Below are 14,309 nucleotides of genomic sequence, written 5' to 3'. Positions count from 1 at the left end.
GTTTCAGGAACTGTAACTCTATCCCCTGTGGCTAAGGATGAGTGAGCAACAACCTCTGGAATGTGAGCCACAGGAGACAAAGCTTGTCTCTGGTAGCAAATGGTGCCTCAGTTTCCTCCCTGCCCCCAAAGCATGGTCAGAAGTCCTTGATGGGTAAGTCTCCTCACAGCAGGGAGCAACCTAAGCCAGACTCGACCACTTGGGAGTCCATCATGGAAGGATTCGGGGGGGGGCTGTGACAAAGAGGGAGCAATAGACTCTTGCCCCCAGGCTTTGACAAAGCCTGAGTCCCCATGTCCTGTGGGATAAGTGCTTCCTAGCTCTAATCCCCTTAAGCCCGAATACCTGATGGGAAGGGGTGCAGATCCTTGCCTTTCTAGAGCATGTCCCAGGGAAAAATCTGCTATCACAGAGAATTCCTGAAAAACCTGTGAAATCTGCTCTGCTAAGAGTGCTTTCAATCATATGGTAAGGGTCTGAGCAGAAAATGAGTATGCCTCCCAAAGTTTCTGCAAAACCCCCTTTCCTGGCAGACACTGACTCGAACTAAGCCCTCAGATTTTTAAAAAATATTATCTACTATTTGATTCTTGCCACCCTGTATTCCTGTCTATTACAACTCAATAAAAGCCCTTGGGGGAAAGGGCTAGATGCCTTATTCCCCTGAGAAACTGGCCACCTCTCCTCCCCAAGCAGATCACATCATGTCTCTGTCATGTTTACTTTCATCCATGGTGGAATGGGGGATGTTCAAGGAAAGTCACCCCCACAATAACCCATTGACTGAGGGAGGGAGATTTGGGGGGAGTTAGGCAAAGTGGGAAAAATTGGGTTCAACTGTAATAGCATAAAAAATAAAATAAAATAAAATAAAAAGATGTTTGCAGAATAGAAAGAGGATAATTAATTTCTATTATATACTTTTTATACTATTGGAATTTTTATGATATGCATGAAATGCCTATTAAGACAGTTTAAGTGCACAAAGATTGAGAGAAAAGTGTGATATATTTTCATATCTTCTCTCCAGGTCAATGGACTGTGGGATTTATTTTTATTACTTTTCTTCCACTTTCTATAATAAGTAAACTTAACAAGTAGTTGACATCGTTTACTTCCTTTGCCTTTGATAGAGAAGTAAAGATAGATTACAGGCAGTCACTGATTGACAGCACTTTAAAATATTTTTGAATTTTATTTTTACAGAACTTTAATATATTTTTATATTACATGATCCCTCCTGTTCCTCTTGTATATGCTTAATTTCTCAATCGATTCACATTTGATTATTTTTATTAGAAGCAGTATATAGAACAAATGCTAAACAAATGGGATGATATCAAACTACAAAATTTCTGCACAGCTAAAGAAAAAATCAACAAAATTAAAAGGGAACCAACTATATGAGAAAACATATTTACCAATGATACCTCAGACCAGTGATTGGTATCTAAAATACATAATGAAAACAAACAAACCAAAGGAAAAAACTAAATGGAAAGAAGAAAAATAAAAATAAATAAAATGCAAATTCTGAAGTATAGTAGAGTGAAACTTGTCTCAGCTGTTGGCGTTAGCCTTCTGACATTTTTGTGGATCTGTCTTTGGACTTCTTATATCTTCAGGTCTTATTGTCTTATACTTGAGAAAAAACGGAGAGAGAGCTTCTTGAGGTCTCTAAACCTGTCAAGCGGGTTTTGTTAGTTTTCCTGGATGCTGCAGGCAGAGGGGAGCTGGGCTCCAATTTTTTCCTTTCCTCGCATTTTGTGAGAATGGGGACTTAGTATGGGCTACAATAATTATGGGTGCCTAATTTCCAGCCCATGCCCTCCAATCACTGTTCAGCCCATACTGTCCATTATGTGCATTGCGTCAGGTTGGCTCCTATTAAGCACCTCATTGTGCAAGCTTTTCATTAGTCTGTGAGGTGCACTGAGTGGGAGCAAATCACACCCCTCTTCCTCCTTCTTTGTTAGTCTGGGCTGCATGCAAATTTCCGTCTGGGCATTTTAATTCCACTATTGGATTAAGTCTCTCCGGGTGCTGCTACCTCTCTGAGCCTCTTGTGCCATCCTTTTACAAATCTCTAAGATACCCTAAATGGGAGCAAATCAGTCCCCTCCTTTGCTGGCCTAGCTGCTGCATGGGAAAGGTCTGTGCACAGTGTCTGAGGGCCTTTTTTGAGTGAATTATCCTTGGATGTGACAGGCTCTTCTTAATGAGGGTTCAGTTTTGCACTCAGACCAACTCTGTGACGAGTCCAGAGACTATCTGGGTCACAGCCAGTTAGGACCCATTTTTCTCCTACCCCAAGGCATCACCCAGCTCCCCTATTTCTGTGGTACTGTCCCAGCCAGCACCCAGAGTCCCAGCCTGGATATGCCACTGGCCATGTGTCTCCTACTGTGTCCCTCTCCCCCCCAGTGAAATTAAAGTATCCAGGTCTCTCCTGGCTTGGGTCTGTGACCTCCCCACTCTGGAAGGGAAGAAAGCCACCAATTACAGTTCCTGACCCAGCTCTCCTCTAAAGCTCTCGAGGCAGCTGTGCTATCTGGTGCAGAGCCCAGGGACCTTCCCGTAATCCTATAAAATCTCTCTACCATCCATTTTTAAATGTCCTCTGCAACCTTTGGTTTCCAAACATCATATCATCTGGGATTCTGTTGGCTGTTCACTCTGTTCTTCATAAGATCTGCTAGGTGTCCCAGGTGCATAAGCAAGTAGGTTCAGTTCCTACCTACCTCATCACCATCTTCTGACCCCAAGGAATATTTCTGCACAGCACATGGACACAGGCAACAATATGGGGATTGGCTTAGGGTGGGGTGATGATGGGGTTGGATAAAGGAGGAAAAGGGGAGAAAAGTGGGAATAACTGCAATAGATTAAACAATAAAAATGAATAAAATAAAATTACATTAAAAATAAAAGAACAAGAAGTTTTAACCACAGCAAGCAGACAAGAAAAAAATATAAAAGGCATCCAAATTAGATAGAAGAACCAGAAACTTGAAAACAAAGAACAAACAGACAGTGACCTGAGGAGCAGAGGGAGGGTGATAATGGGGAATAGAAGAGGAAGGGACAAGCAAAGGAATGCAAACAGAGGACTCATGGACACAGACAATAGATGGGCATTCTCGGTGGGAGTAGGTGATGAGGGAGTGAACAATGGGAAAAGAGGTGGGACAACTGTAACTCAACAACAATAACAGAATAATAATAAAGAGTAAAACTATCATTGTTTGCAAATGAAATGACACTATATAGAGAAAACCCCAAATATTCTATCAAAAACTGTTAAATAAATAAATTCATCAAAGTAGCAGGATACAAAGTTAATATTCAGAAATGCACTGCATTTTTATACACCAATAATGAACTATGAAAATAAATATTAAAAACACAATTCCATTATGTTTGCATAAAATACCTAAGCATACATCTAACCAAATAGGTAAATTACCAGTTCTCAGAAAATTACATGACACCAAAGGGCAACTTCAAAACAATCAAATAAATGGAAGAACATACCATGCTCATGAATAAGAATTATTAACATTAAAATATCCACACAGTAGTAATCTACAGATTCAAAGCAGTCTCTATTAAGGTAAAGCACTCTTCACCAAACTAGAACAAACAATTCTAAAACTTACATGGAACAACAAAAGAACCCTAAAATAGCCAAAGCAGACTTAAGAAAGAAAAAAGTTGGTGGTATCATGCAACCTGAAATAAAACTTTGCTACAAGGCTACCATAATCAAAACAGCATGGACCTGGCAGACAAATAGACATATAGACCAACAGAGTAGAATGGAGACACAGCAAATAAACCCCAAACTTTATTGTCAATTGATACATGGCAAAGAGGCAAGAATATGCAATGGCATAAAGACAGTCTCTTCAATAAGATGCTGGGGAAATTGGACATATACATACAAAAGAATGAAAGTGAATCATTTTCTGACACTGTATACAAAACTAAACACAAAATGGATTAAAGACAAATGTGAAAGCTGAAACTATAAATTATCTAAAAGAATATATAGGCAGTAAAATCTTTCACATTGCTTTCAACAATATATTTTTGGATATGATTCCCTGAGCAAGAGAAACAAAAGAGAAAATAGCAAATGAGACTATATCAAACAATAAAAGATTTTTCACAGTAAAAAAATCAACAAAACAAAAATGCTGAAGAGCAGATATTCACCAAAGATACAGCTGATAAAGGGCTAATATAAAAAATTGATAAAGAACTTACAAAACAGGCAGAAAGGTGTGTTAAACTGGGCATCGCTGGAGTTGATGGCTGCATGGCGATGGTGGTGTTTCTCAGGAATGAAATACATAAAATTTTATATTTCAGAGGAAAGTGAGAGGAATGTTCTACATGATGACGAGGCAGGCAGGTGGAAGCTGTAAACACCAGGATACATGCTGGAAGAAGAAACCAAACAACAAAGGAACCACCAACTGATAACAACATAAGAAGGTGAAGGAGGTAGTAGAAGCTACACTAACCTCAATCCAGGACCTATCTGGAAAAACAACTAAATAGTAGAAAAATTACTCAGAACAAACAACTGAAAAAGAGTGAGAAAGAATCCTCAAAAACCTGTACACATGGAAGAACCAGCTTCAACACAACCTGCCCTCCCCAGAACAAGAAAATACAAGAGGTGGTGGACAGAATGACCCTTAGTTAACCAGCTGGTGGGCAGGATCCACCAAAGAAAGACCCGACAACAATCAAAACCTAAAGATAAAAACATAGCCAACTTAAACAACAGCTCAAGACCAGTGAACTTGGGAGATCAGGAGACAGCACCATTGAATCTCATATGTATTCTACAATAGAAATTCACACCATAAACCCACGGAGACAGAGAGATAAATTAAAAACCTGAGGCTGACAAGAAGACTCACACAAACAATAGGAAAACAAAGAAACAATCCCCAAATGAAAGGAAAGGAGGAAGCCTCAGAAAAAATGCTAAATGAAATAGAGACCAGTCAACTATCAGATATTGAGTTCAAAGCAATGGTTATCAAGAAGCTCAATGAGCACACAGAGAATTATCAGAAACTACAGGGAACGTGCAGTGATCTCACTGCATAATATATCAGCATGAAAAAGGAAATAGAAACTTTCAACAAAGGCCGAGACTAAATGAAGAATAAGTTTCTGAACTTAAGAACACAGTAGAAGGAATCAAAAGTACAATCAATGAAGCAGAAGATTGAATCAGCGAGTTGGAGGACAAAGTAAAAAAAAAAAAAAAAACAGAAAGAGCGAGAAAAAAAAGAGGCTCAGAAAGAATGAAGAGGGATTAAAAGATATGCAAGACAATATGAAATGTGATAATATTCATATAATAGAGATAACAGAAGGAGAAGAAAAAGAGGAAGGGTTAGAAACCTGTTTGAAAAAGTAATGACGGAAAATTTCCCCAATTTGATGAGAGCAAAAGTCACACAAATCCAGGAAACACAGACTTCCAATTAAGAAGAACCCAAAGAGGCCCACTTCAACATGGATCATAATTAAAATGGCAAAATTCCAAGACAGAGAGAGATTCTTAAAGGCAGCAAGGGAGAAACAGGAAGTAACATACAAGGAAGCCCCGAAAAGGTTAGCAGCTGACTTCTCAATGGAAGTGCTCCAAGCAAGAAGGGAATAGCAAGAAATATTCCAAGTAATAAGAACCAGAGGCTTTCAACCAAGGCTACTTTACCCAGCAAGGTTCTCAATCAAGATAGAAGGCTAAATAGGGAGCTTCCCAAACAAAAGAAGTCTAGAAGAATACACCTCCACCAAATCAGCTCTGAAAGTGATGCTAAAGGGACTGCTCTAAGGAAAGGAAGGAAAAGAGAGGGACAGAGAGGAACACAGGTACAAAAATGGCAATGAATAAGTAGCTATCAATAATAGCCTTAAATGTAAATGGAATAAATGTTCCAATCAAAACACATAGAATAGGTAAATGGATAACAAAGCATGACCCACATATATGGTTCCTACAAGAGACCCACCTCAGAACAAAAGACCTACACAAACTAAAAGTGAAGGGCTAGAAAAAATTTTCCAAACAAATGGAGAGAAAAAAAAAGCTGGGATAGCAATAGTCATATCAGACAGAATAGACTTCAGGAAAAAAAAGGACCATAAAGAGAGACCGAGAAGGTCCCTTCATAATACTCAAGGGAAGAGTTCAACAAAAAGACATGAACATTGTAAATATATACGCATCCAACATAGGAGCACTCAAATACATAGAGAAAATCTTAGAAAACTTGAAGAAATATATTGATAGCAACACAATTATAGTAGGGGATTTTAACACCCCACTATCAAAAATGGACAGATCTTCCAAACAAAATATCAACAATGATATTGTGGCATTGAACAATGCCCTAGATGAAATGGGCTTAACTGATATATATAAAGCCCTTCATTCCAAAGAAGCTAAATACACATTCTTTTCAAATGAACATGGAACATTTTCAAAGATAAACCACATGATAGGACACAAACAAGGCTCAACAAATTCAAGAAAATTGAAATTATATCAAGGATTTTCTCTGACCAGAAGGGACTGAAACTAGAAACCAACCTCAAGGAAAAAAATGCAAAACACTCAAACTCATGGAAATTGAATAGCATGCTATTAAACAATGAATGGATCAAGAATGAGATTAAGAAACAAATCAAAAAGTTTCTGGAAACAACCAAAAATGAAGTCACAACAATCAGAAACTTATGAGACACAGCAAAGACAGTCCTGAGAGAGAAGTCACAAAGATACAGGCCTGTCCTAAGAAGATAGAAACATTTAAGACAAACAACCTAACCCTACACCTACAACAACTAGAGAAACAACAACAAAGACAGCCCAGAATAAGTAGAAGAAAGGAAATAACCAAGATCATGGCAGAATTAAATGGCATACAGACTAAAAGCACAATTCTAAGGATCAATGAATCCAGGAACTGGTTCTTTGAAAAGATAAACAAAATCAACAAGCCTTTAGGCAGACTCATCAAGAAAAAAGAGAAGATTCAAATAAAACAATCAGAAATGAAAGAGGAGAGATTACAACTGGTACCACAGAAATATTAAGGATTATAAGAAATTACTAAGAAGAATTGTATGCCAAGAAATTTGAAAACCTAGGGGAAATGGACACATTTCTAGAAAAATATAATATTCCAAAACTCAGTGAAGAAGAAGCAGAAAGCCTGAATAGACCAATAACAGCAGATTAAATTATAGCAGTAATCAAAAACTCCTGACACACAAAAGCCCTGGTACAGACAGTTTCACAGGAGAATTTTAGAAAGCATTTAATGAAGAGCTAACTTCTATTCTTCACATACAATTCCAAAAAAAATCCAAAATGATGAAATACTCCCAAAGTCTTTTTATGAAGTCAGCATCATCCTAATTCCAAAACCAGATAGAGACATGACAAAGAAAGAAAACTTCAGGCCAATATCACTGATGAACATAGATGCTAAAATCATCAACAAAACATTGGCAAACTGCACCCACCAATACATTAAAAAGATCATACACCTTGACCAAGTGGGATTCATCCCAGGGATGCAAGGATGGTACACTATTTGCAAATCAGTAAATGTAATACATCACATAAACAAAAACAAAGACAAAATTACACAATCATATCAATAGATGCCCAAAAAGCATTTGATAAGGTGCAGCAACCATTTATGATAAAAGCACTCAGCAAAGTGGGAATAGAGGGAGCATTGTTCAACGTAATAATGGCCTATATGAGATAACTACAGCCAACATCATACTCAATAGGTGAAACTTAAACTTTCTCACTAAGATCAGGTACATGACAAGGATGTCCACTTTCATCACTTCTATTCAACATAGTATTGGAAATCCTAATCACAGCAATTCAGACTAAGGAAAGAAATAAAAGTCTTCCAAATTGTAAAAGAGGAAAAGGAAACTATCATTGTTTATAGATTACATGTTAGTGTAGATAGAAAATCCAAGAGATTCCATGAAAAAAAACTTCTCAATCTAATAAATGAATTTGGGAAAACAGTGGGATACAAAATCAATATCCAGGAACATAGACCAAGGGAACAGAATAGAGAGCCCAGATATAAACCCAAGTCTCTACAGTCAATTATTATTCAACAGACGGGGAAGCAACATGAAATGGAGTAAAAAATAGCCTTTTTGAACAAATAATGTTGTGAGAACTACACAGCTACATGCAAAAAAAATGAAACAGCACCACCTACACAATATACAAAAATAAATTCAAACTACACAAAAGATTTAAATATGTCATGACACCATTGAAGTTCTAGAGGAGAGCTTAAGCAGGAAAATCTCAGATATTTCATGCAGCAATATTTTCAATGATATGTCCCTTAGAGCACAGGATATAAAGGAAAGAATAAACAAATGGGATTTCATCAAAATAAAAAGCTTCCGTATGGCTAAAGAAAACAGTATTAAATTAAAAAGACAACCAGCTGTATGGGAAAACATATTTGCCAATGATACCTCAGACAAAGGTTTAATCTCCAAAATATACAAAGAACTTACACGACTCCACTCTAAGAAGACAACTGACCCAATTAAAAAATGGGAAAAGGACTTGAACAGACACCTCTCCAAGGAGGACATACAGAACATTCAGAGACACATGAAGAGATGCTCAATATCGTTAGCTATCAGAGAGATGCAAATTAAAACCACAATGAGATACTACTTTACACGTCAGGATGGCTATCATAAACAAAGCAACAAACAACAAATGTTGGAGAGGTTGTGGGGAAAAGGGGTCCTTAGTTCACTGTTGGTGGGATTGCAGACTGGTAAAACCATTATGGAAAACAGTATGGAATTTCCTCAGAAAAATAAAAATCGACTTGCCTTTTGACCCAGCAATTCCACTTCTATGATTATATCCTAAGAATCCTAAAACATCGATTTCAAAGAACCTATGCACCACAATGTTCATAGCAGCACAATTTACAATAGCCAAGAGTTGGAAGCAACCTAGGTGCCCATTAGTAAATGAATGGATCAAAAAATTGTGGTACATATACACAATGGAATTCTATGCAGCAGAGAGAAAGGAGCTCCTACCCTTTGCAATAACATGGATGGAACTGGAAAGCTTTATGCTGAGTGAAATTGGCCAGGTGTTGAAAGACAAATACCATATGATCTTACCTTTAACAGGAAGCTAAACAACAAAACAAGCAAGCCAGCAGAATAAAAACAAAGACACTGAAACAGAGAACAAGTGGGCAGTGACCAGAGGGGAGAGGGAAGGGAATTTAAGGGGAAAAAGGGGTAGGGATTTGGAGGAACAAATAGGAAGGACACAGGGATGAGAACTAAGGGGGGTGGAAATGGGAGGGAGGTGGGGAGCACAGGGCTGGGGGGCTGGGATGAGAGAAATAGACAAAAACTGTACTTGAAAAATAACTAAATAAAATTTTAAAAAATTAAAAAAAGTGAGAGATGAAAAATTTCAAGGTGACTCTTGGGTATTCAGTTTGGATGTACCATTCATAAAAAGGTATAAAATATAAGTAATTTTGGAAAAGCTGTTAATCTCATTTTCAGGTATATATTGTAGAACTTGTGATTAGCCAGTGTTAGGTGTTCTATAAACAAGAATTCACATACATAACCTTGTTTGTGTATTTTTTACATTTTTGCCTTCTGTCAAGTGCTTGGTATTAGTTTTCAAGCCTCTTACTCCAGGTTTCTTGCTTAAGATTACACAAAAGTGCAGGGTCTGTATTGAGTGGTTTATTGAAATAATACTTCAATTAACATAATTAACATAAATGTCTATTTACAGAAGAGGGCACAAGGGCTGCTTATTTGGGTCCATTTAGCCAGCTTCTGCAGAGTGGGCTTTTACTTCAACTCTACAGATGTGTCATCAAGAACTGTAGTTTCCTCTGCCACCTATTTCACATTCATTCTTCAGTAAATGAATTACTTCCAATACCTGATATCACAGTATAATAACATAATCATGAATATTTTCCACATTAATCAATGCTAAGTTGGACTTTATTTAAGATTCATATATACAGACTGACTCTAAGAAATGTAATTGTAATGATGGGTTATGAGGTAAGCAAATAGATTGTGTCAAATATTTTCAAATATCTCAAACACTCTTGGTAAAAATAAGAGTGAATTTCAGAAGATGATGGAAATTGTCTTTTCTCTTTTCTTCTCCTTCTTCTCCTTTTCTTTCTCCTCAGTCCCCTTCAAAGTAGACACCTTGGGATGTCACATAGTTCTCCCAACATCTTTTCCACTGTTCAATAAACTGCAAAATCCTTTGTTGAAATCACCATCAGGTGTCCATTTGTATTTTTCTGAATCTCATTAATGGTGTGAAATATATTCCCTTTCAAATATGATTTTAGTTTGTGGAAGAGCTAGAAGTTGCAGGGCACCAAATCTGTGCTGTAGCAGAGCTGAATTACCTTGGTGATTTGATGTTTCACAAAAAAACAAAAAACACTGCATGAAACCTGATGCATGAGTGGCCACGTTTTTATGGTGAAGCTGCTAATCACCATTTGTCCATAGCTGCAGCCTCTGAATTATCCAAATAGTGTCCATGGAGGAATGTTCAAGCTTAATGAAAAATCTGATGCAAATTCATTGCTCTACTTGCTCAAGTCATTTTGAGTGCAATGACCACACAGTACACATGCTCACTCAGTGGCATCTACCACCCCCACTGTCTAATAAAGTGCAGTTGTTATTGTTCACCCATGTGCCCTCCAGTGCACTCTCCTTGGCTGCCAAGTTACATTGATGTCGCACAAATCATTCTCATTATATTAACATTGGCTGGAATTTTTCTGGACAGCAATAGCTACCAATGATTCCATTAATAATGTTATAACTGGACATAGTGATTACAGCTTTTTGAAAGGCCTATCTAAAATATGCTAGACTAGCTCTGGCTGGTGTGGCTCTGCAGATTGAGTGATGGACTGTAAAGCAAGGTGTAGTTTGTCTGATTCCCAGTCAGGGCAGAAGCCTGGGTTGTGGGCCATGTCCCCAGTAGGGGGTGCACAAGAGCCAACCACACATTGATATTTTTCTCTTTGTCTCTCCCTTCCCCTCTAAATATAAATGAAATGAAATCTTTAAAAAAAGAATTTAAATTTTAAATGTGCTAAACTAGAATCTTTAATAGTAATGAATCACTGTATGTTGGTTATAATGGAGAAAATAGACAAAATATACTGGTTAGTGAAATCTGGTCAGTTTAAAGTGATAAAAATACATGTGTTTCTTTCATTTTAATTTTGATCTTAGAAATATTGAATATTTAAAAACATGTGCAAAGATTGGGAAAAGTCTATCCTTGAGCTGTGATACTACTCCTTCTGAATGAAATTTTAAAACACCGACAATTTTAAAAAACCAAGTAACAATCTTGAAAAACAAAAGTTAAAAATAAAATAAGAACTATATGCAGCAGTGTAGTTTCTTAATATTATAACTAGCATTTTAGTTCTTTATTGCTACATAGCAAATTACCATAAACTTAACAACTAAAAACAGTCCTCATTTATGAGCTCATAATTCTCTAGGTCATAAGTCTGTCATGATCTCTTTGCATTCTCTGCTCAGGGTTTCATAAGGCTGAAATCAATGTAATGGTTGAATTATTATTACATACCAGCTTTTGAGAAAAATCCTGTTCCAAGCTTTGCTGTTGTTGTTTGCAGAATTTAATTCCTTGTGTTTATAGAACCAAGGTCCCCATTTCTTTTTTTAAAATTTATTTATTTATTTTTAGAGAGAGGGGAAGGAAGGGAGAAAGCGAGAGAGAGAAACATCTATGTGCAAGAAATATATGGATTGGTTGCTTCTTCTACACCCCCAACTATAGACCTGTCCCACAACTCAGGGATATGCCCTGACTGGGACTTAACCTAGTGACCTTTCAGGCTGGGATTTCAGCTTATTTCAGGTTGACACTCAGTTTATTGAGCCACACCAGCCAGGGCCCTATTTCTTTACTGGCTGCAGACTGTGGGCCACTCTCAGCTGCTAGAACTACCCACATTTTTGTAATATGTTTCTCTCTATAAGCTAGCAACATGCCATATCCTAATCCTTCAGATCTCTGATATCCTCTTCTACATTTAGTCAGATACAATTTCCTGCTTTTAAAGTACTTATGTGACTAGGCCAGATTCACTCAAGTAAGTTCTCTGTATCAAGACCAGCTGTGCCATATAGTATAAAGTTCTGGATATGTACAGAACGTGTACATGAGGGTGTCAGTGGCAAATCTTAGAAGCCATCTTATAATTCTGACTACCAAACTTTGGAAAATTAAACTCATCTTTAATTAAATTAATACATTGTTTTTAAGCACCTGCTATGTGTCAGATACTGTTTATACTGCAAGCAGGAATTACTTTATATTGTAAATCTGAGATCGAGGAATACTCTACATCGTAAATCTGTAACAAAATATTAGAGGAACTTAGAGTACACTGTGGGATGAAACAGATCCAAGTTAAATCCTACTCCTATATCACCTAGTGGCTGCATAATCTTGGGTAAACTAATTCATTTCTCTGAGATTCAATTTTTTCATTAAAAATAAACCCCCAAATAATGGTACCTATCTCATAGGGTTGCTATGAGGACTGAGATAATATTTGAAACATGTTAAGTACAACACTGATATATATAGCCATTCAATAAATGATTTTAAAAAGTTACGCAACTTTTTGAAACACATGTGACAATTTGTTAAGGGGGTCTCTCTCTCTATCTATAAAGAATATATATATATTCTCTGCAGATCCAGTGATGGATACTTTATATTCTCCTAATTCTCCTTTCACTATATAACTCTTACTGAAGATATGCTAATATCTGTGCCAATGGTATCACCTTCAGTAAGCAGTTATTGTAATGCACATCAAGTTTACCATTAACTGAGGCCAGTATTGCTGATCCTTTAACTGGAGATGATGGCAGCTCTGTAGTGCTTGGGATTATCTCAGTTCAGCTTTTCCTCAGCTAAATGGTCTCTAAAGGATTATTCTTCCTTTTAATATAATATAAATTACAAAACACACACACAAACATATACTTACCTTGTTCGTCATAATTGTTCATCATAATTGTACCTCAAGATCAATGAAGCAGTCAGTCATGAGAATCTAACCACAATACTGAAGAAAAGGCATGCCTCTCCTTTTAGCTGACAAATTACAAAAGTTTTAGTAAATTTTACCAGGCACTGATTTATACCACTAAGCAGATACTCCATGGGGAAAATATAAATCCCCAAATGGGTGTATTTACCAAACATATGGAAGAGTATAAAAGGAGTTAATATGCAGATAAAAATTTTAGAAGTATCACTGATAGTGGCCAGTCTAATTTTGAAGTCATACAAATCTTTCTTTACCATTCTTGTACTAAAATACCAACAACCAAATGTCATATTTAAAATTCTTGAAGTAAATATTTCCCCATGGTTTTAGAGAAAAAGAGTTGCTAAAGAATCTTGAAAGATGATTGTTCATCTATACCCAGACATTTAATAATGCAGGATATTAGTCATCTCAATCAGAAATTGCATTTAAGAAAGACTAGATCACATTATTCTTCTCATTTTTATGATAATTTTCTTTAGGGCTGTGATTACATAATAAAGTAATATTTGCAGCTTATATTTAGTGGTATGATAATCTACTTAGGCCCTGGATGGTGTGGATCAGTTGGTCATGAGCACTGCCCCATAAACCAAAAGGCCATGGGTTCAACTCCCAGTCAATGCATATGTTTAGGTTGTGATTTTGGTCCCTAGTAGGGACGTGTAGGGATGGGTATAACATGCAACCAATTCATGTTTCTCTCTCAGATGGATATTTCTCTCCTTCTTTCTCTTCCTCCTTGCCCCTCACTATTGAAAAAAAAAAGAACCTATTATAGTCTTAAATTAGTGATTATTTATCATTAATATGTATCACTACTAATTATTTATTTATAACAAGGGATTATTCTAATAAACACTTTCCAATCCTTTTCAGGAGGGTTTATTTCTTTTTTTTTATTGATTATGCTGTTACAGTTGTTCTATTCCCCCTTTATTCCCCTCCACCCTACCCCCCATCCCCACCATCACCCCCCCTTTAGTTTATGCCCATGTGTCTCAAGTCCTTTAGATTCTATATTTCCCATGCTATTCTTGCCCCCCCATCTATTTTCTATCTACTGTCTATGCTACT

This window comes from Artibeus jamaicensis, unplaced genomic scaffold, assembly GCF_021234435.1.
Source record: "Artibeus jamaicensis isolate MK-2021 breed Jamaican fruit bat unplaced genomic scaffold, CSHL_Jam_final scaffold_461, whole genome shotgun sequence".
Classification (NCBI taxonomy): domain Eukaryota; kingdom Metazoa; phylum Chordata; class Mammalia; order Chiroptera; family Phyllostomidae; genus Artibeus; species Artibeus jamaicensis.
The sequence above is the reverse complement of the archived record's forward strand: the minus strand, read 5'-3'. Positions refer to the sequence as shown.